Here is a 19936-nt window from a genome sequence, read left to right on the forward strand (position 1 = left end):
GAGTAACAACACAACACTAATGTGTACCTAGATAAACTTTGAGATTTTCTTCTTCAGAGTTAAAAAGAACATTAGACTTAAAATCCACACCCATGAAAGTGTCAAGCAGAAGGAACCAAAATACTTGGTTCCTTGGACAATAATCTCTCGGCAGCAAAGACGGCTTCTTACCAAGAGCTAGACAAACACACGGTTCTCTCAATATGGCAGGACAAAAGCTTTCTCCAAAAGGCCTCTCTAGGCCAAGAACAACTATTCCAGGAAGACGGCCCTCACAACATCTCTCCAACCCCACAGAGCTGCTCTAACTTGGCCACCTGGCTGGGGCTTCCCTAGGAGTTACACCTCTGCTTCTGAAACAAAGAAAATAAATTGGGGATCAAAACCCAGCAAATACTTCCCCCATCTTGTTCAATTTTTCTACAGCAGACCGGTCTAGTCTACAACACTGAATTTTGAAGACATCTGAGCATGGAGGTAATGGAAAAGAGATTTACAACTGATGCAAGGTATGAGTAGAGAATGATTTTGGAAGACTCTTACAATTAGCTGTTAAATATTGTACACTTGCTAGAAATCCTTGAGGAGGAGGGCAACAACAAAAAGCAGAGAAGTGTTTATAAATGGGAAAGGCTCTAGGCTGGGTGACGGTGGTGGGGGGGGGGGGGAGATGGAGCGCCTCTAAGCCTGGGTCAGACATCTGAGCAACCTCCCTAAGCAGTCTCTAGCGTCGCTCATGATGCTGAGTGGACCCATCGGTATCATTGCCGAGTTCTCTCCAAGGTCCTCCCCACGACCAACCACTTCAGATCCTGGCACAAGACACAGTACAGGAGCCCTGTTTCCAGAAAATCTGAAAATCTCCATGTCAGGCTGCTCACTAACTTTGGAATAGAGGATTTTTTTTTTCAGAGTAGATTTTTCATTTTGCTGACATATACCGGGCCCTGACCACCACCATCAATGAATGTGAACGATCGTATCGGGCAAAGATACAAATTAGGTAGGTGCCTGCACGGGCTCACCTTTCACCTCAGCAGAGTTCTCTTTGTTCTTCAGCGCTACAACAGTTAGCTTCACTGGGATTTGTGTGAAGGCAACATAATGATTAGGTTTCACCACATAATGAACAGAGACTGAGAATTTAAAGGCTCAAACTCCCTTGGTCTCTGAAGTCTTTACAAGCTGCCTCCCTGACCCCTGCCAACCCTCAGCATCTTCCATAGGCACATGCCAACCCCAGCCAAGGGGCAGACTCTGAATAATGCATTGTTAGCAGAGACCGAGAATCATCAAACAGAACCTTGGAAACAAGTTCTTAGAATAGAGAGATTTTGTCAGCCTGATTGTGCAGACAGCTGTGGGCAAGCCCAGTAATTCCCTGCAAGGCAATTTGCCAGTCCCATTATTTCCACACGATGATTCTACCATTGGCCTTATTTAGCATGGGCATTTCCCCTGCTCAATTCAAAATAAGTCAGTGAATCATTTTCTCCATCACTTATCTCCAGTTGCCACATGAAGGGCTTTCATCAATGAGGAACAAACAATACAAAAAGTTCTATCTTCGTTGTCATATCATTTGAACGATCAGATGCAACAAGCAGGTTTATTTATCATCTCTTCTTTTTAAAAAAAGCAATGTAATTCTCAACTGGAGCTTAATCTCTTATAATTATATCCTTAATCAAAATTCCTTGATAGTGCCTATAAAGCATTATTATTAATACAAAATGTTAGACTCGAATGTCACATATCCAATCCAAGATAGGGCCAAGGTTTCAGTTTCAGCCTCAGCTGTGCTCTCTTCAGAGTCCACACTATGGTTGAACAAATACCTTATAAACAAATGAATGTGTATTGAATTAGAAGCACAAAAATGCAAGTCAATTCATTTGGTGAGGCCAGTCCAAAATGCAAGTTTCCAAAGGAATTAAGGATTAGCAGAAAACTGGTGGCAGTGACCTTGAACCCCTTCTTCATATGCAGAGAAAAGGTCAGAAAACAGAGACTGGAAGGATCTTTTGTTGGAAATAAACAAAAACAAAATAACTAGGCATTTTCGAGACTCCTACCATGTCTACTTGGCCTCATGAGGGAGACTGGAATGGCATCTGGAAAAATTAGACAGATGTTGGAGTCTTACCTGGAGCGCCTAGAAGGGGTGAGAGAAGCTGGCCTACACTTTGAGAATGAAGAAGTTGCCTCCCTATTGCAATCAGTTTGAGTGCTATCTGTGTGTCGATGTGTTTCCTATGTGTTACACGCAGATAACTAGCTACAGACAGTAGGGTGTTGTCTCAGACCTCTGTAAGAAGGTAGAGTAGATGAACAAACAAGGAAAGGGAAAGGCTGACAGCCTAGCAGAGAAGCAAGAACCAGAGACCACAAGGCCACCTTCCTCTGGAGAACCCACAGGACTTAAGTGTCTGGGGAAGAGAGGATCTCCAGTGGTCCCTTCTGCTGCTCTGCAGGCACCGGCCATGACAAAGCAACAGAGAACCACACATGGCTTAACAGAAACAAAGTCCTTCAGCCCTACAAGCCCAGTGGCAAGGTGCAGGCGCTGTGGGATAATGCTCTTGTCCACTGTAAAGATTTGTCACTTGAATTGGTTTAATAAAAGGCTGATTGGCCAGGAGCCAGGCAGGAAGTATAGGCAGGGTGACTAGACTAGGAGAATTCTGGGAAGAGGAAGGGCAGAGTCAGGAGTCGCCAGCCTGTCAGATGCAGAGGAAGCAAGATGAGAATGCCGTACTGAGAAAAGGTACCAAGCCACGTGGATAAACATAGATAAGAATTATGGGTTAATTTAAGTGTAAGAGTGAGTCAGGAATAAGCCTGAGCTACTGGCTGAGCATTTTTAAGCCTCAGAGTCAATTATTTAAGAAGCAGCTGCTGCGTATTTGGGAACAGGCAGTCAGGAGAGACACTTCGGACTAAATGCAGGCAGGTTGGTTCCATTCTGAGGCCTCTCCCTTGGGCTTGTGGACAGCCATCTTCTTTGTTTTCATTGGCCTTCCTCGGTGTGTCTGAGGCCTAAACTGCCTCTTCAGAGGACACCACTGCTCTTGGACGAGGCCTGACCATATAACTTTGTTTAGCTTTAATTACCTCTGTTAACTGCATCTCTAAATACAATCATACTCTGAAGTACTTGAGATTTGGATATCAGCATATGAATCTGGGGCACCTTTAACACCCTTAAATCTCAAGAACCAATTCAGCCCCTACTTGTCAGGCTCAGAGAATACAGTACTGTGTAGCCATCATACTGAGCTTGAGACTTCTTTATCCCATTCCTTCACAGCTCCAGCTGTATCAAATCAGGACTCTTTTGTTTTGTTTTTTAAGACAGGGATTCTCTGTGTAGGCCTGGCTATCCAGGAACTCACTCTGTAGACCAGGCTAACCTCAAACTCACAGAGATCACCTACCTCTGCCTCCCCAGTGCTGGGGGCGGAGTACTTGCACCACCACCGCCCATGAACAAGACAAGACTCTTAACAGAGATCCTAAACCACAGCAGGAAGATGGGGGCAGTGGGGGAGGTATGGAGAGAAAAGGGAAAACAACTTAACTTTAAATCTCATCTTATCTTTCTTAAAATTTTCCAAAAATGGATGTTCTGGGTGTGATTCAGCGGTAGAATGTAAAAAAAAAAAAGGAATTGGACATTCTACATTCTGAATTCAAAGTATTTCGCCACTGAAACTGAGCCTGGAACTTTTTAAAATCTGTAATAATGAGAACAGTGAGAACAATAATATACTAACCACTTTCAGGCAGTTGGGCACAACACAAAGTTTTATGATGATACTTCATAAACCTAATTAGTTCACCAAATATATATATGCAAATGTTCCTGAGCATTAACTATGGGCTGGGTACTTTCATATATGTTATCTCACTTATGAATAAGGTACAGGTTTTAAAAAATATTATCCAAATGATTAATAAGTTAAGAAATGTTTAAGTTCGTGACTATGCCAATAACTCTGATTTGGCCATTCACATTGAACACATATACCAGAATATCACACACAGCATTCAATACAGTATATCAGTTAAAATTTTTTAATCTCTTAAATAATTTTCAAGGGGAATTTTATGTTGGCAATGGGATCTTTCTAAGATACTGTAACAGCTCACTTTTTTTTTTTTTTTTCACAGAAAATCAATGAGCACATTCTTTTGGGATCATAAATGTCATTGTGATACTACATCAAAATAACCTTGCATTGAAACTCTCGGGAGAACATTAATCTTCCATTCACAACTCGCAGCTCTCCAGGAGATGACATTTTTTTTTTTTTTTTTTTTTTTGAGAACCAAATATATTTTTCTTCTTTGGAAATAAATCCTGACATCTACAAAGACTAATCTCAGACCATGAGTCAGCCAGAGCCACAGGCCAGACCGATGTGAAACTGCCCGTGGCTCTGGCAGCTTCCCTATCTGCTCTTCAAACCAGCTGAGCCTACGGAGAAGTCCCAAGGTTACCTCCTGCCCTAAATCCATCTGCTTTCAAAGACACAGGCTCAACAAGACAAGCTATCTCTGCAATGCGAAAGATCTTTCCAGACTAAGAAACAAGATGTGACTATCCCTTAGAGGAAGGCTAGTTTCAAGGTCTCTCAAAAGTTCCCAGTTGATTGTTTTGATGTTCTCACTTCAATGTCACCTTCTAAGCATATCACCATGCTCCCCTCTTAAGGGAATACCTACCCGCATAGATCTAGAACCAATACTCAATGTCCAGGTGTCTGAAGGCACAGGCACCCATGTGTGCAAAGGCTCCTTGGCTCCTTCCTTTGGGGTCCATTCCTTACATTTTATTCATCTTGCATATCAAGTTAAAAAGGAATTAGGTCTGCTGCTGGGTTTGATGGGACACACCTGGAGTCCTAGCACCAGAGAGGCTAAAATAGGAGAATCGGGAGTTCAAGATCAACTGGGCCTCCCTAGGGAGACTGACTCAAAAATAAATTAAACTGATAATATTTTCATGTGTGATCTTAATAATTAATAGTGACAGTGAGAAAACAAATGCAAAATGTACAGTGACTGTGTAGAGCAGTCTGGCGGGTGCCTTCAAGGTTAAATATAACCCTACCATTTGAGCTGGTATCATGTATCTCCTATGCATCCCAGAGAAAAGAAAACATAGACTTGTCCATAAGTATTTACAGACATATTCATGACTGCACAAAAGTAAAACTCAAGTAAACAAAGCCTGACGTTTCTCTATAGGGAAACGCTAGCAGTAAGCTGTACTGTGCATGCATGGTGCTGAGTACAGCTGGCCCCCATAGTGCCGTCTGGTGGTGTGTTCATACAGTGGTGAGCACAGCTGTTTTATGGGTGAGGCTCAGAAGCATTATGCAAAGGCAGACACAACCGCATAGCACACGATTCTACTTCTATGACACGTCTGAGAAAGGCAACGTAATAGACCAAAGTGGACTAGCTGGTGACAGGGAGTAACTGCAAAGGGCGGGGGGGGGGGGGGGTGGGGGGGCTTGCACAGAGTTGTCAATCAAGAGTTGTCCCTGACTTGTATGGTGATGTATCATGACAGAATATCAATAACTCCTCAGTAAAGCTGCTTCTAAAAATATCAAATGCAGAAAGTAAAAAAAAAAAAAAGGAGTTCCATATGCAAAGGGTTTGGTTGTGAAAACTCTCTTCACAGTGAGTGAGGAAACGGCTCTACTCATGGTTATATTTAGTCCCTTGGTTTTAATCTTTAAAAAGATGTTGTTGCCAAAAGTTGGCTAACTGCATTATTTCATCAGTTCTTTGACAACTTGGGCCATCCATGAGTGGCCATGTTAACAATGTCACCTATAGTGATCACGGTGGCTCCAGTTGGGCTATGAAATCTCTTTACCCAGTCATGGGGTATCTTAAGTACTTGTTAGACTAAGGGACACATACATGTTATAAGTGATTTCTGTGAATGACAAAAACTGAGATCAGGAGAAAGGGAAGGGATGAGGAATCCCCAAATGATTTCTGCTACCCCAACTATTACAGCTGGACATTTGAACACTGAATTCAAACAACTCTCATCCTAGCCTAGCGGAGCACAAGGGCTCTCTAGCTGACAGGTCTATATGCTCCACCATAAAGGCAAATAGCTTTGAATATGAAGGATACAGAATACTTCCATAATGGAACTACGATTTAAAATGTCCTCCCAATTGATTACACAGCCACAAACCTACATAGCTTGTACATGATGCTGTAAGGGTTTAGATGGCTACTCAAGGCCTTGCTATTAAAGTGGAGAGACAGAAAGGAGAAAGAAGTCTACGATGCCATACTCCTGTTTTACATACTGAATTACCAAGGACAGGCAAACAGCTCATGTTGAAATGGGGAATCACAGAACTATTGCTTACAAAATAAAATAGGCTTTTTTTTTAAAGAGTCCATGTGGACTGGTGCACTTGCACAAAAACAGGAAGACAGACTTGCACACTCAGAACTCATCTGTCCAGGACACACATTATACCATGTAGCTTCTGTACAGCTTGAAGCTGAGGTGAAAATCCAAGGTCAGTGGGGAAGCTCAGGCAGACATGGACTCAGCAAAGGCACTGTCCTATCTCTTGTCTTTGATGTCCCATGCATGGAACTTGGACCTCAAGCATTCTACGTCAAAGCTCTACTACTGAGCCCCATCCCCAGTGGCTCTAGGTGACTGGCAGTGTCTAGGTGGTAGGTGATGCTCGCTACCACATCTGGATGAAGGAATCTTACTTAGCCAGTGCGGCCCGATACTACCGCCACTAGCCACAGGGTGCTACTGAACATTTGAGATGTAACTGGTGTAAACCAAGATATACTATAAATGGGAAACACACAGGTTTTGTGGGAAAAGAACTCTTCACCTGCTGTTATCACTACTAATACATGCTATATTAATTATATATTAGAAATGATAGCGGGCTGGGCGGTGGTGGCGCACGTCTTTAATGCCAGCACTTGGGAGGCAGAGCCAGGTGGATCTCTGTGAGTTCCAGGCCAGCCTGGTCTACCAAGTGAATTCCAGGAAAGGCGCAAAGCTACACAGAGAAACCCTGTCTCAAACAACCAGAAAAAAGAAAAGAAATGATAGCATTTGAATGTATTACTCGTTTTATAATGTTCCTGTTGTGGCTACTAAGAATCTAAAATTGCCCATGTAACCTCTATTTGGGACATGTGTCTCTGTTGGTGACAATTTACACTTCTTCCCACACACTGCATATAAAGGCATTTCACTTTATTATTACTAAGGCAGGATAAAAACAGAAATGTACATACTACCAGCTTTAACATTACCTCCATATCTTAATTTTATTAATTTACTAAATATTGCAAGTTAGTGATAAAATGACTTAAGCTGTAGTTTAAAAGACTTCCTCAGACACAGAGAGAAGGAATAAATGACTGACAGTTTTATTCTGCTTAGCACTTAGACATCTAATCTATGCACGTTAAACCATTACCCCCAATACTGTACTATACAAAAACTACATCTCTATTTTTCTCTATTACGAGTTGGACAGGTGGGGGTTTTCCCAAAGCACTCAATTTGCAATGTAACTCTGTATTCACTTCATTCTGAGTATCGCCATGTTTAATTTAAACAGGGTTTTACTATGACATGTTCATGGTTGTTGAAGCAAGACAAGTTCTCTGAGGAACTTGTTAAGGCAGCTTAAAAATCAGTCACCTTCACGTGTTCTAATTATGTAAAGATGCGATAGAAGTACACAAGTAGAAGAAAACAGGAACATATCTCAATCATCCTGTGTCACATCAGCATATGGGACCATCTTTATTGCTAGAGATTATCAGTGGCAAGAATAAGTATCTTGGTCAGTATGGTCACAGTCCTTTAGGAGGTTGGCAGAGAGCCATAACATGCCATAACAGTCAAATTAAGTGTCATTTACCTAAATCAGGGCTTCAACTTTTTATATTTGCGACCCTTTTACGTGAGAAAAACTTTTGTGATCCCAGTCACAAAGTAGGTACATTTAAAAAAAAAAAAAAGTATACACTGACAAACCATAAGGAAACTTTTAAAAATCCTTATGAATTCATATAATTTTACCATTTTTAATGAAAAACAAATTTGCACACTAATGAGATGGGTGTGCTTATTCATTTTTACATGAAGAACTAACTCTTGGCCAAACATTTGACACTGTGGGCCTCAGAGCATCTCCAATGGTTTTTAGAGTTGATTGGTATTTCAATTTTATAATTGCTAGATACTGAAAACATCACTTTGCATAAATACACGGCACAAAATGATGGACTATGTTTAGAGTCACTTCATAAATGTTGGAAACTGTCCTAATCCCAAGCCAACAGTCATTTAGTAATTTTCTCTAAGTGGAACTCAAATCAGCAACTAATTTTTTTAAAGACCAAACATTCTAATACAAGATAATACAAAGATACACTGATTTGATAGATGCTGAAGAGTGATTTATTTTTCCTAATTAAGCCAGTGTGTTTCTGTGAGAGCAGAAAAGTGTGCATGTACAGTCTAACACTGCAATTTATAACATGTAATATCCTTGAGTCTGAGCCAAGCCGTTTCAGGTGGTGATCAATGGCGTTGGTTGGTGGGACAACATGCACAGTGCAAAACCCTGTGCAGTGTTCAGAACCAAGGCCACAGTGAACTGGTACAGTGCATTATGGGTGAGTGTTCCGCAAGACACCTCAGAGTCATTTTGTGTTGTTGTTGTTGTTGTTTTAAATTAAATTTAGGTCACTGTGCATTCAGAAACCCTTCTTTGTTGGTACATTTTCCACAAATCTTACATTTGGTTGCTAGGGGATACTAAGCCACAGTTCAGGTAGCTGGGATTTAAAGGACAGCTTTGAAATATTTCTTTTTCTTGTTTTAAATTGTATTACAAGTGAGGACTACCGTATTTAATACAATCACTTCTTAATTAAATGGCATTATCATTTTCGGCTACCAGATTAGAAAACTATAGGACAGAACTTTTATCTGGCCAAAGTGGCAACATTTATCAACAACAACAATCACAAAGTTCAATGTTTGAGCCCAACATGATGCTGGGGTTCATATTAGACAACACTGAAAATAAAGCTTAGCCAGATATACCTTCTTAGTACTTAAAAAGAAAAAAAAAGTTGAGTTTCCTTGAAAGGAGGAACAATCTAGAATGGCAGCTGGCAGGAGACAGCTCCATCTTAGGAGCCTGTATGGAGCACTTTTGTAAAGGATGCTCGGTCTGGCTGCTCCCGCCCTCTTGCATCCCCTTCTCTCATGATGCAGCACAAGCTTAACCAATAATTATATTGAGATTGCAAATCAAATCCTTCTCCACTTAGCTTTGCTGAGGATACCAACTGACTATCAGAGAAAATAGAAAGACAGAGCAGTGGAAGGGCCCTTTTTTATAACTCAGCTCAGCTGACAAGCACAGACTAGGGTGGAAGGTCCCATGTTTTTGGCAACAATTCAGAAAACTGAAATGTCTGATCCTTAAGATACTTCTATGGTCAGGACATTTCTGTGCCTGAAGAAATTATATTGTCTTGTACAAGTCTCTCCAACATGTGCATAATTTCAATGCTGCAAAGACACTGTAAGTGAAAAGAATTTTTTTTTTTTTTTAGGATAATTCTAGAAAAGCTGCCCAACAAGACAAGGGAATGGCAGGGGAAAGCCGGTGACTTCTGCCACATACAGAAGTGCCCACAGCCTGCAGGCGTCCACTTTGGCCGAAAGCAGATAGTGACATGATTATATGGGCTGCATCTTCTGTCTCTTTTGCCACTGTGGATATAAACACTCACTCTGACTGTCAGGGGACTCCAACACCCTTGGTTCTAGGGGGCATGCACTTAAAGTAATCTGGGGAGACGAGGGCAGAGGAAGAAAGCAAACTTCCTGCCAAGCAAGGCAGGAACAGTCACTGCCCTCAGCAGACTGGCCCAAACACAAGCTAGCTGTCATTTGGAGGGGATCCTCACACCGTACCTACCACTGGCTTTGAGAAACAAGAAAAAGTGAAAGAAAAGGTCAAATTTCACACAAACACTGAATAAAGTTGCATGACATCTAAAGAATGAGAATCCATCAAGATCACTGACTACACAAGTACATAGTGAGTTTTAAAAAAAAAACTCTAAGAAAATCCTACACTATAGAAAGGTTGATCTTGGATATTAGCTACTGTTCCTATCCTATACTGAATAGTATTTTTTTTTCTCTAATTTAACAACAGCCAAAGTTCATGAGGAGACAAAAGGTAAATTTCAAGGGAAAAATGCTACTAGTCTCCCCTCCCCCCACACACAGAAAATCTAAGGATTTGGCTGCATCTCTAAACAAAGGTCTAAAAGGATTCTGAGAGCATATGTAAGGGGCTGGGGATTTAGCTCAGTGGTAGAGTGCTTGCCTAGCAAGCACAAGGCCCTGGGTTCGGTCCTCAGCTCTGGGAAAAAAAAAAAAACAAAAAAAACAAAAAAAACTCTCCCAAGATGCCTGTGGGAGCCTGAAGATTTTCTGTTGAGAAAAAGGAGAGACTATATTCAACCCCATGTCCAGTGTCACAACCTTACGACAAGGCTCAAGAAGGTTGCAGAGCCCCTTGTCTGGAGGAGCTCCATCTTAGTTCCTTTGTGACTGTCTAGCTGGCGGCTGGGAGGGAGCCACCATGCCTTGGCTGCCTCTCTCAGCAGCACAGCAGCATGCCCTCAGTTCTGAGAAGTCTTCAATCATCAGTGGGTTCATGGGAGGGAACATTCAGATCACTTGAACATTCCTGTCCAATTAAGACTCAGAACAGAACCTGCTAACTCCTGGAAAACGTGTGAGAGATTTCTATGCCTCCCTCTCACTCAGCAGGCTGCTAAGGGTTTGAGTTCCACATCGTTTCTGTCCTTCATGTTCAATAACATTTGCCTCCCCCAGAGACTCCCAATTTTCACGTGTTCTTGAAAGTGGCTTGCCCAGGTTCAAACAAGTCTGCGTTTGCCACAATAATAATTAGCTGTGTGCAGGACTCCCAAGCTCCCAAGTCCTAATCTGTGTCCAGGAGACAGACAGACAGAGGCGCAGACAGACAGACACAAACACAAACACACAGTAGACAGACAGACAGACAGACACACACACAGAGAGACACACACACACAAGCGTATGTTTAGGAGCCCAGTGTTATAACCAGTCAGAACTAAGAACGTGTCTAGTTCTGCCACATACTGCCCAAGTAGTTATTTTCATTTCCCTGGGTCCCAGCATCCTCTGCAGAATGAGTTCTCACCGCTACCTCAGTCCAACCACCAACAATCTACCACAGACTGTGAACGTGCTGAACCCTGAAATTCTGAGTCCACGAGGGCAGGGCTTGTCATTCTGGGACCTTCAAACATTGGACTCTCCCATCAATCTTTGCCCCTTGTGAGAAATCCGCCCACACCCCAAGGTCAGACTAAGACCGGCCTTAATCTTATTCACTTTGAGCCCAGCAGCAAGGTGCCTGCCACAGACACTTGTGTTGCTGAGAGAGCATGGTTACAGGCGGGCTAGCCTCTGATTGGTGCAAGGTGGTGGTTTGAGCCGTCACTCCGGGGTTTGAGACGTTACTATGGGCATGTTTCCTCTATAGAGTGTGGTTCACAATGGCAGTGCTTTCCTCTTGGGTGTGGAAATTTCACAGGAGGAGGTGAAGAGCAAGAGCAACCCCCTAAGGGAGAGCCAGGCTACCAATGAGGAAATGTGGCCCTATATCCCACGGGGTTTGCTGAGACAGCCCCTGCTGGTGAGGAAGACAGGGCTAGCTCAACCCAGAGAGAGAGGAAGGGGGCAAGTTGAGATGTTCCTGCAATGGGCTAAATTTTATCAGATAAGGTTCAGGTTGCCCCCAGTGCCTCCCCAGAGAGAAAATAGGGACCTGCTGCCTATTGGTGAACAAAAGACAGCACAGGCCCAATTCCAGACCAAGGAATGTTACCCTTGGATAAGGAATTAAAGCTCAATTTTCAGAATTCTTCAGTCCTTAAGGAAACAGTCATACCACAGAACAACTGTTTTTCTTCTTTGTAATAACTTTTGAAAACTTTTTTGGGGGGTAGGGGGGTGGGAGAAGGAGGTACATACCAGGCTATGCATGTGCATACACCAGATGGTCAGGCTCGGTAGCAAGGGCCTCTACCCAGGAGCCATCTCACCAGTCCCTAGAGTCACAATTCAGTTGTTCTAAATGGCATCATACTGCATCCAATGGATGTAGTTTTTAAAACGCAGCCAACAGTGTGTGGACTGGCTATGTAGCAACCAGTGACTAGTTTTCCAAGTGCGGCTGTAGAACCCACAATTAGTTCTTCTTGGCATACATGGCAGGTTATCAACCCTTCCTGAGGGGTGGAGGCACATGATAGAAAACAGACTCCCTTGAGAAGTGGCATAAAAGGCAACAAGGATTTCCAGGAACATTCCATGGATTTGGTGTTCTCAAAGATCTGACTATTCCAAAGAAGGCTCAGAAATTGCCTCAGAGCACCAAGGTCCACAAGCCTCTTAAAACTGATTAAAAAAAAAAAAATTTTTTTTTTTTTTTTGAGCATACAGCGTCACTGGAAATAAGTCAATTTCCTCCATGGAAAAATGGTCCAAAGCCTGCATCTGATGTGCAGAAGTGCCCGTCAACAGCGCCAGAATATTCCAGGGTTACCGCAACAAGGTCTTTGGTTTGAAGGACAGATTCCTTTTGGAGGAAAAGAGTTCCTTGCTGCCCAAGTGTAAAGGGAGCCTTTCTTGGTGCTTTCCACTGGTCCGGAGAGCTCTGCCAGAGCTTCCTTTCCTGGCTAAGGTTCTAGAACGTCAGCCAGCACCAGCAACAGGAAAGATGTGGTGGAAGTTTAAAAAAAAGGCAGGGAGGATAGAGCTTAAAAATAAAAGTTCTTGATTAAGCAAACTGAATTCACCTAGAAATCATAAAGAAAATATAGGGCTGGGTATGGTTGAATAATCTCAGCACCCTGATGGCTGAACAAGAGAACTGTAAACTCAGAGCTGGGGGAGGGCTGATTTTGTTCTTATTCATACCAAAAGAGGAATACTAAAATGTGAGTATTCTTTAATTGGGTTTTTGACAGTAGAGAACACTGATGTACTACATACCCTGCTTTATTGTAAACTTTGTTATTCACAATACAAATTTAAGAAATGAGTAATTGGGCTAGAAAGATGGCCCAAAGGTTAAGTAAACGTGCTGCTCTCCCAGAAGACCCCAACTGGGTTCCCAGCACCCACTGAGGTGGGGTCCAAACTGCCTGCAACTTCAGTTCCAGGAGGACCCAACACCCTCTCCTGGTCTCTAGAGGCGCCGCATGCATGTGGTACACGGACAAACATGCAGGCGAAACACCCACACACATGAAATAACAAAGATTTAGATGGCTTGTTTAATCCCAGGGTGAACTAACTATGATAAACATGTCCAGGGTGAGCAATGGGCATGGAGTTATATAACAAGACAAGGCACTTTTCAGTGAAGTCCAGTCACTACAGAAGGACTGGAGCAGATCGCAGGTACAGGCAGAGAAGATGACAGGAGCCACCAAAACACAGCTGGCGGTGACGTGGAGACATGAAGGACAAGCTTCTCCAAGGGCTGCGGGAAGGGGGTTTCCTGCGCATCTTCTCAACTCCAACAGGCATTTGCTGCAGTCTACACTGCCTGGTGATTCTCTTTTAAACCCGTTTCTAACCTAGATGGCTTTATGTCTCATGGCTACGGTTAGGGGCTTAGTGACGTGCTCGTAAGCGCTGTTCAGTAAATACTAACCATGCCCCTTGTGGTAGATATCTCTTGGACTCCCTGAATACAAAGCTGAAGAGGCGCACTGAACTTCAATGAAGGTTTTGTTTTTAAACGTACTATGAAGTCAGTAGAGCCACTGTTTAAAATGTTGGCTAAACTGAATGACAATCCATCAGCAAGTCAGTTTTTCTTTCTTTTTTTTTTTTCCTTCCCTACGGAAGGCAGGAGCTAGAAAAATGGGAAGTGTGGTGAGCAATCCCCTTCTAACTCTTATGGTATTGCCTGCGACTATAAACCGAGAGGAGAAATCTCTTCATTTAGCGTCTCCCTAATGATCTCCTGCTTTCGGTTAACCAAGTCCATCTCAAACTAAGCCATACCGAGCAGTTCACCGTCACTTTCCTTAGAGGACAAAATGGTTGTAATTCCGCATTCTAGTCATATCTTCAGGATGCTTGTCAGTATCACTTACCTAAATACTTAACCGCTTACCTATATACTTAACCGGAAAAATTAGAGTCCTTTCCCTACCCGCTTTTAAAACACACAAAGGCCTTCTACCCATCTAGCTTTGTTCTGTCAACTCCTATACTCATCACCCATGGTGGAGAAAATTCAGTTGGCTCCCAGCAAAATAAAGCCTGCACTGTGCAGCGAACGTTGTCTGTACCATGAATTAAGGACCTTCTGATGTGACTCTTCTAACCCTGGGTACTTTCAGGTCCCTGCTGCACATTGACTGCTCTTAGACCTTCAGAGGAACGTCATTTCCCCCTCCACCATAAAAAAAAGACCCCATCTCACAATCTTCCTAATGAAGGCATTTGAGTGTGGTTTGGACACCCCTCTGTGGCAAATCAGGGAGATGCTTTCCTGTTCTTAGACGTTCATTGTCTGGTGTTGCTGGGGACTGTGAAGACATATTTGGAGAGATGCTGTTGGGGGGGGGGGGGTCAGCCCCTTTCACATCAGTATCACTGGGAAGACCAGGTTGTCAAGAAAAAAGAGAGATGAGTGTGTGGCCAGGCATCACGTTCCTTGTTTTCCCTTGAATTTAGATTCAGGCGAAACATTGGGATGAAAGTACCTCAAGACACAAGGACTCTGTCGGCTAAGTTACACCGTGAAACAGAGTGGACGCTTTGTAAGATTGATTTGTTTGTTTGTTTCTTTTATCCGATTAGAACCTGTGACACTGGGGTACTACAGAGAACATCTAACATCCCCAAGATGTCTAACACAGGCAGAAGAAAGCGGAGGCAAAAAAATACCAAGTAGAAAAGTTAAACAAAATATTGATATTTATATCAATAAAGCACAATATTGATAGGTGGGCTTGGTGCCATGTGTCTGTCATTCTATACCTTGAGCACAGGTAGCTAACATAAATTAACATATAAGGCAAGGTAGAAATGGACAGGGGCCACACAGGGACACAATGCAGGGAAGAGGTTGCAGGAAACACTGGGCGGGAGTGTCTGAGAAAGCACCTCAGGGGAAAAGGCCACAGCCCAGGTAAGGAAGATGAGCTCCAGGAAGAAGAGATATCAAAGGTAAGAACTCAGGGGCCAGAATGCACCTCGAAATCTGAAGGAATAACATGGAGGAGTTGGGACAAGTCATGCCATTAACTTAGCCACGCTTTCATAGAGCCGAGACCTGCCTCTGCTCATGCGTACTTAAACCCACAGGCCTAAAAAGGAAGAAATGAGGAAGAGGAAACGGAGTGAGTAATCCCAGATCAGAGGACCAACAAGCCTGTAGCACAGCTAGACCAAACTCAGCAATATGATGAACTTTTCTTAATAATAAGAAAATAAGAAAAAAAAGAAAAGAAAACCCAAACAAAACAATCCAGCCAACTAACTAGTCCTAAATGTTTAGAGTTTAAAAGTAATCACTTTCACTTTTTCATCTAACAGATGGCTGAGAAAGAACCTAAATATTCAAATGAGTGAAATAATGCAAGCAGCCTTCCAAGAGCTCACTATCCCAGCAACTGGCTGCACAGTGAATCTGTGAGCAAGGAAGTCTGTCTCAGGATGTGGACTGCTACAACACAGCATGCTACAGTAACCAATTATCTAAATGAATGAATGCATGCATGCATGCATGCATGCAGTGGACTCTCCCTCAGCTAAAAGGGTGCCTTTAACCATTAAGCCCTGGAAACCAATTTTCACTTGGTAGGGGGATGAATATACTATATTATTCACCTATTAGATTTGCCTGTAATAGGCATGGTGAGTAAAGACCTACATGGATCTCAAACAAACAAAATAATTATTAAAGAAGCAAGCTGTAGGTATACAGAATTACGCCATTAATGTAAAACTGTACACATAAATGTTCGTGAGTTTTTGTAGGCACACAGAAGGACGGAGCATGCTTGGAAAGGAAGAGAGGAAAAGTCAAGACTGCATCCTGTTCACACCAAGACCCAGCTGTCTCAACTCCAAACCTGTTTCTTTACCTGGGGGGGGGGGGGGGACGGGGGCGTAACACAGTGGCAGAGCCCAGATTAGCACCCTACAGGCCCCCGAGTCTGACAGGCTCTGAGTTCGATAGCCAGTAACATTAAAAAGGAACAAAAGGGGCTAGCTTCCTCGGCAGGTAAAGGCATTTTCTGTCAAGCCTGAAGACCTGAGTTCAGTTCCCCAAACCCACACAGTAGGAGAGAACTGACCTGACTACTTGTTCTCAGCCCTCCACAAGCATGTTGTGTTGACCGAGCAAAAACACACATACCTATGTCCGTACATACATATACATTCTCCCCCCCACCACTCTCTCTCTCTCTCTCTCTCTCTCTCTCTCTCTCTCTCTCTCTCTCTCACACACACACACACACACACACACACACACACACACACACAAATGGCAAACAACAAACCAGGGAGACAGCAGCTGTACCTTCTGCTGACATACTTTTCGAAGTGGCAGTCTAGGGGTAGCAAATGTGTGGGGCCACCATATTTCTTTCTCACTGAATCCCCAGTGGCTGGGACATCCATTCTTCAGTTCCCCAATGACAGTACAAGGATCTTTCAACTGTACTATGTACACCTGCACTGCCCTTTAAAGTCATAAAAAGCAAATCAGAGGATGTAAATACTACAACAGATTCCTGAATAAAGCAGCTCCGTGAATGAGATAAAACCAACAACCCAACACCAGATGTCTCTCCCAGTCCATATTAAACAAGAACTGGATTCCTTCTGATAGAAAATTGGCTGCCGCAGAAGCATAAAGGAGAAAAGGCCTCGCTGGCAAGTTATTACTAACAAAAGATAAAATTAAATCCATCAGTTAAAAAAATAAAATAAAAAAGCTTGCTGTCACACGTGTAAACAAGCATTTGTGGGACAAAACAATCAAAGTCCAACCTCCCCGGGATTCACAGTTTTGTTTTGTTTTGTTTCCCAACTATCTTCAAACCCATAGGAGATGCAAGTTCGCGCTAAAAGAGCTAATGAAAGCCCCACTAACGGATAAACTAGTTCCTCCCCAGGCCGGCCTTTATAGCCTTGAGATCTCGCGCCCCAGACAGACAATGAGCAAAGCCTCCTGGTCCCTGGCAGCTCCGTGCTATTCTTCCTACCGCAGATCCCAGTCAATCACCTGTGAGCCCAGAGTGAAGGGAAGCGGCAGGTACCAAGTGAACGGCCTTGCATCTGCACACTTGCTCACTGGGAGTAAAGTTGCGCTGAGCTGGGGCTCCTTGGAAAAGAAAGCCTGGCTTTATATAAAGTTCAGGCCTTGGAGAGGTCACCCTGCCTCTTCAAGTCACAGTGGGTTCCATCTGGTTTAATTCCCCCATCTGTTGCCTTTCCAGACTCAAACCATCCATCCCCACCCCATCCCAAAAATGAGACGCGAAATCCAAAATGAAAAACCGCCGCAAACTACAGAACCTAAATTGCAGACACAAACTGGCCCACGCCAGCAGTGATGAGAGACTTGAAGGATGCCCGCCCTCCCAAGACGGGTCGCAACGGATGGCGACCTAAGCCCGGCTGCCTGGAGGGTGCCCCAACTCCAGCATCCTCCTCCCCGCCGTCCAAGGAGCTGTGGTGGGGGGAAATGCCAAGGAGGGTGGGGGGCAAGAGTCCAGGGCCAGGGGGTGGGTCTCGCCTTCGTCCTCCCGCCAGTTCACCGGCTCCCTTGAGTCCGGAAAGGAACAATAGCGGACTGTGGGTCTCGGGAGCCACCCGGCGTCTCCCGCTCGCACCTCCTTCGCCGGCTTTTCCAAGTTCAGCGGAGAGGCGGGTCGAGCCCAGGAGCAAGGATCCGGGAGCGGGACGCTGGGCAGGGCACGCAGGTGGGACAGGCTGCCCCGGGGGCTCACCCACATCGTCCTCCCGGGTCCGGTCATTCATTCCCACCCGCGCTCCCTCCGCAGACACCCCGCGCCTCTGCCCCGCACCGCACCAGACCACCGGAGGAGGCGAGCCCCCTCTCCTAACTTGGTCGGTTTCTCTAGAAACCTGTTTCTGCTAGATCCCCACCATCGCTCCGCTTCCCCCACCCCAAACTGTCTTCCGCGGCCAAGGTTGTGTGTCTCCAGACCGTAACTCCCGCCCCGAGCTCTCGCCCTCCGCAGCCCCAGACACAAAGGCGGGGGACCAAGCCCACACCCCGCACCCCGGCCTCCACAGCTCGGCGCCGCCACTCACCCCATCCAAGCTTTGCAGCCTCAGCTCCCGGCCCCGCTGGCCGTCCCACCCGCCGCTTCCCCAGGAAAGCGCGGCCGCCGGGCTCGCTTCCTGCTCGGCTTCCTGCGCTGGGTCCCTCCTCCTCCTCCTCCTCCTCCTCCACCTCCTCCTCCTCCCGACGCGGGGGTCAGTGGGCGCTCAGCTCCGGGGCTCCGCCGGCAGGGCGGGGGCAGAGGCAGCACCACCACGTGGCCACCGGGCGCCGGCCCCCACCGACCTGGATCCCGTGGGCTCCCGGAGGGAAGTGCTAGCCACTCCCACCCCGCGCGGCCCCAAATTCCCGAAGTCAGGTGACCTGGCCCGGGCGCTGCTCCCCGGACCTGCGGGAGGTGCTCTGGGACCGCCCACGCCCCGTCCCCGCGGCGAGTGCAGGACGTCCAGGTTCGGTTTTGATTTCTGCGGATCGTGGGATCCTTCAGCGTGGATCTGTCTCACGTCTTGAAGTTAGTGGGAACCACAGCATGCGTGTCCCACCGCTGGGGTAGGGATGAGGCCCCGACAAGTACTCATTTCTATTTCCAAAGTTATCTGTGGTCTTTGGGGAAAGCAAGGTCAGGGGCAGAAGTCAGGGCCACTGACCCGAGCCCCTCTGAACCACAGTCGAATTGGCTCGGTTCCCAAAGTTATCGAACAGAAAGTAAACCGGACTGTACTCACATTTTCTGGACTGAACCAGTCGGTTGGAGCGACTGTTTTCCTAACACTCCTTACCGCTCCTCAGGTGGTAAGAGGAAACTTGGTTGTGCTGTGCTCCGGAGTTGGGAGACGTATCTCCAGCCTGGACTGACAGGCTAGATAGGAACAGGAGCGCCCTCAGCGGAGTGTCTGAGTTGGAAGTCCTTCCTTCCCCCAGCCCACCAAGACCGGACCTCTGAACCTAAATGGCTCCTCCATCGATTCTGAGGATTTCAAACGTCTCCGCTTAGTCCCTTAATTTAAGCAGGCTTTTCCATGGATTTTAGACCCACTAACCAGCTAGATGGTAGAAAGTCTGACTCACCAAAGCCCCCATAGACTCTTGTGTCTTTGTAACTAAGTGGTGGCGGTGTTTTTTGCTACGATCTCCATTGAAGTTGGGAGGAAAAACAGCCAATTCCAACAGAAGTGAGATTCACTCCAACAGCAATCAATGTACAGTATCTTGGCTGTGTGCTAACATTAGATCGTGTGTGTGTGTGTGTGTGTGTGTGTGTGTGTGTGTGTGTGTGTGTTTCCTACCCCTATGAAACTCCTTGCCCCAAGAGAACACCCTGCTTCAGCTTTCACAAGCCAAATGGAAAACAAAAGCATTGTCTTTAAAGCTCAGGAGTCTTTGCTTCCTCACGCTATGCACCAAACAGATTGGGGAGAGGGGTGTGTGGCACAGTTTAAATCAAGATGCACACTCTACACGCGATGTAGAACTAA

General features: G+C 45.0%; 1 protein-coding gene across 2 annotated transcripts in view; it reads right to left on the reverse strand.

Annotated features, from left to right (window-relative positions):
• Positions 1-18615, reverse strand: part of Rai14 (retinoic acid induced 14) — a 135128-nt gene extending 116513 nt beyond the window's left edge. Inside the window, exon 1 of one of the 2 annotated variants that reach the window (XM_036207427.1) lies at positions 18491-18615. The gene's annotated coding sequence lies outside the window, so the exon portion shown is untranslated. The remainder of the gene's footprint in view (positions 1-18490) is intronic. The other variant, XM_036207428.1, reaches the window with a different exon arrangement.
• Between the last annotated feature and the right edge of the window lie 1321 nt (positions 18616-19936).

Source organism: Onychomys torridus, chromosome 15, assembly GCF_903995425.1.
Source record: "Onychomys torridus chromosome 15, mOncTor1.1, whole genome shotgun sequence".
In the NCBI taxonomy this organism is placed as follows: domain Eukaryota; kingdom Metazoa; phylum Chordata; class Mammalia; order Rodentia; family Cricetidae; genus Onychomys; species Onychomys torridus.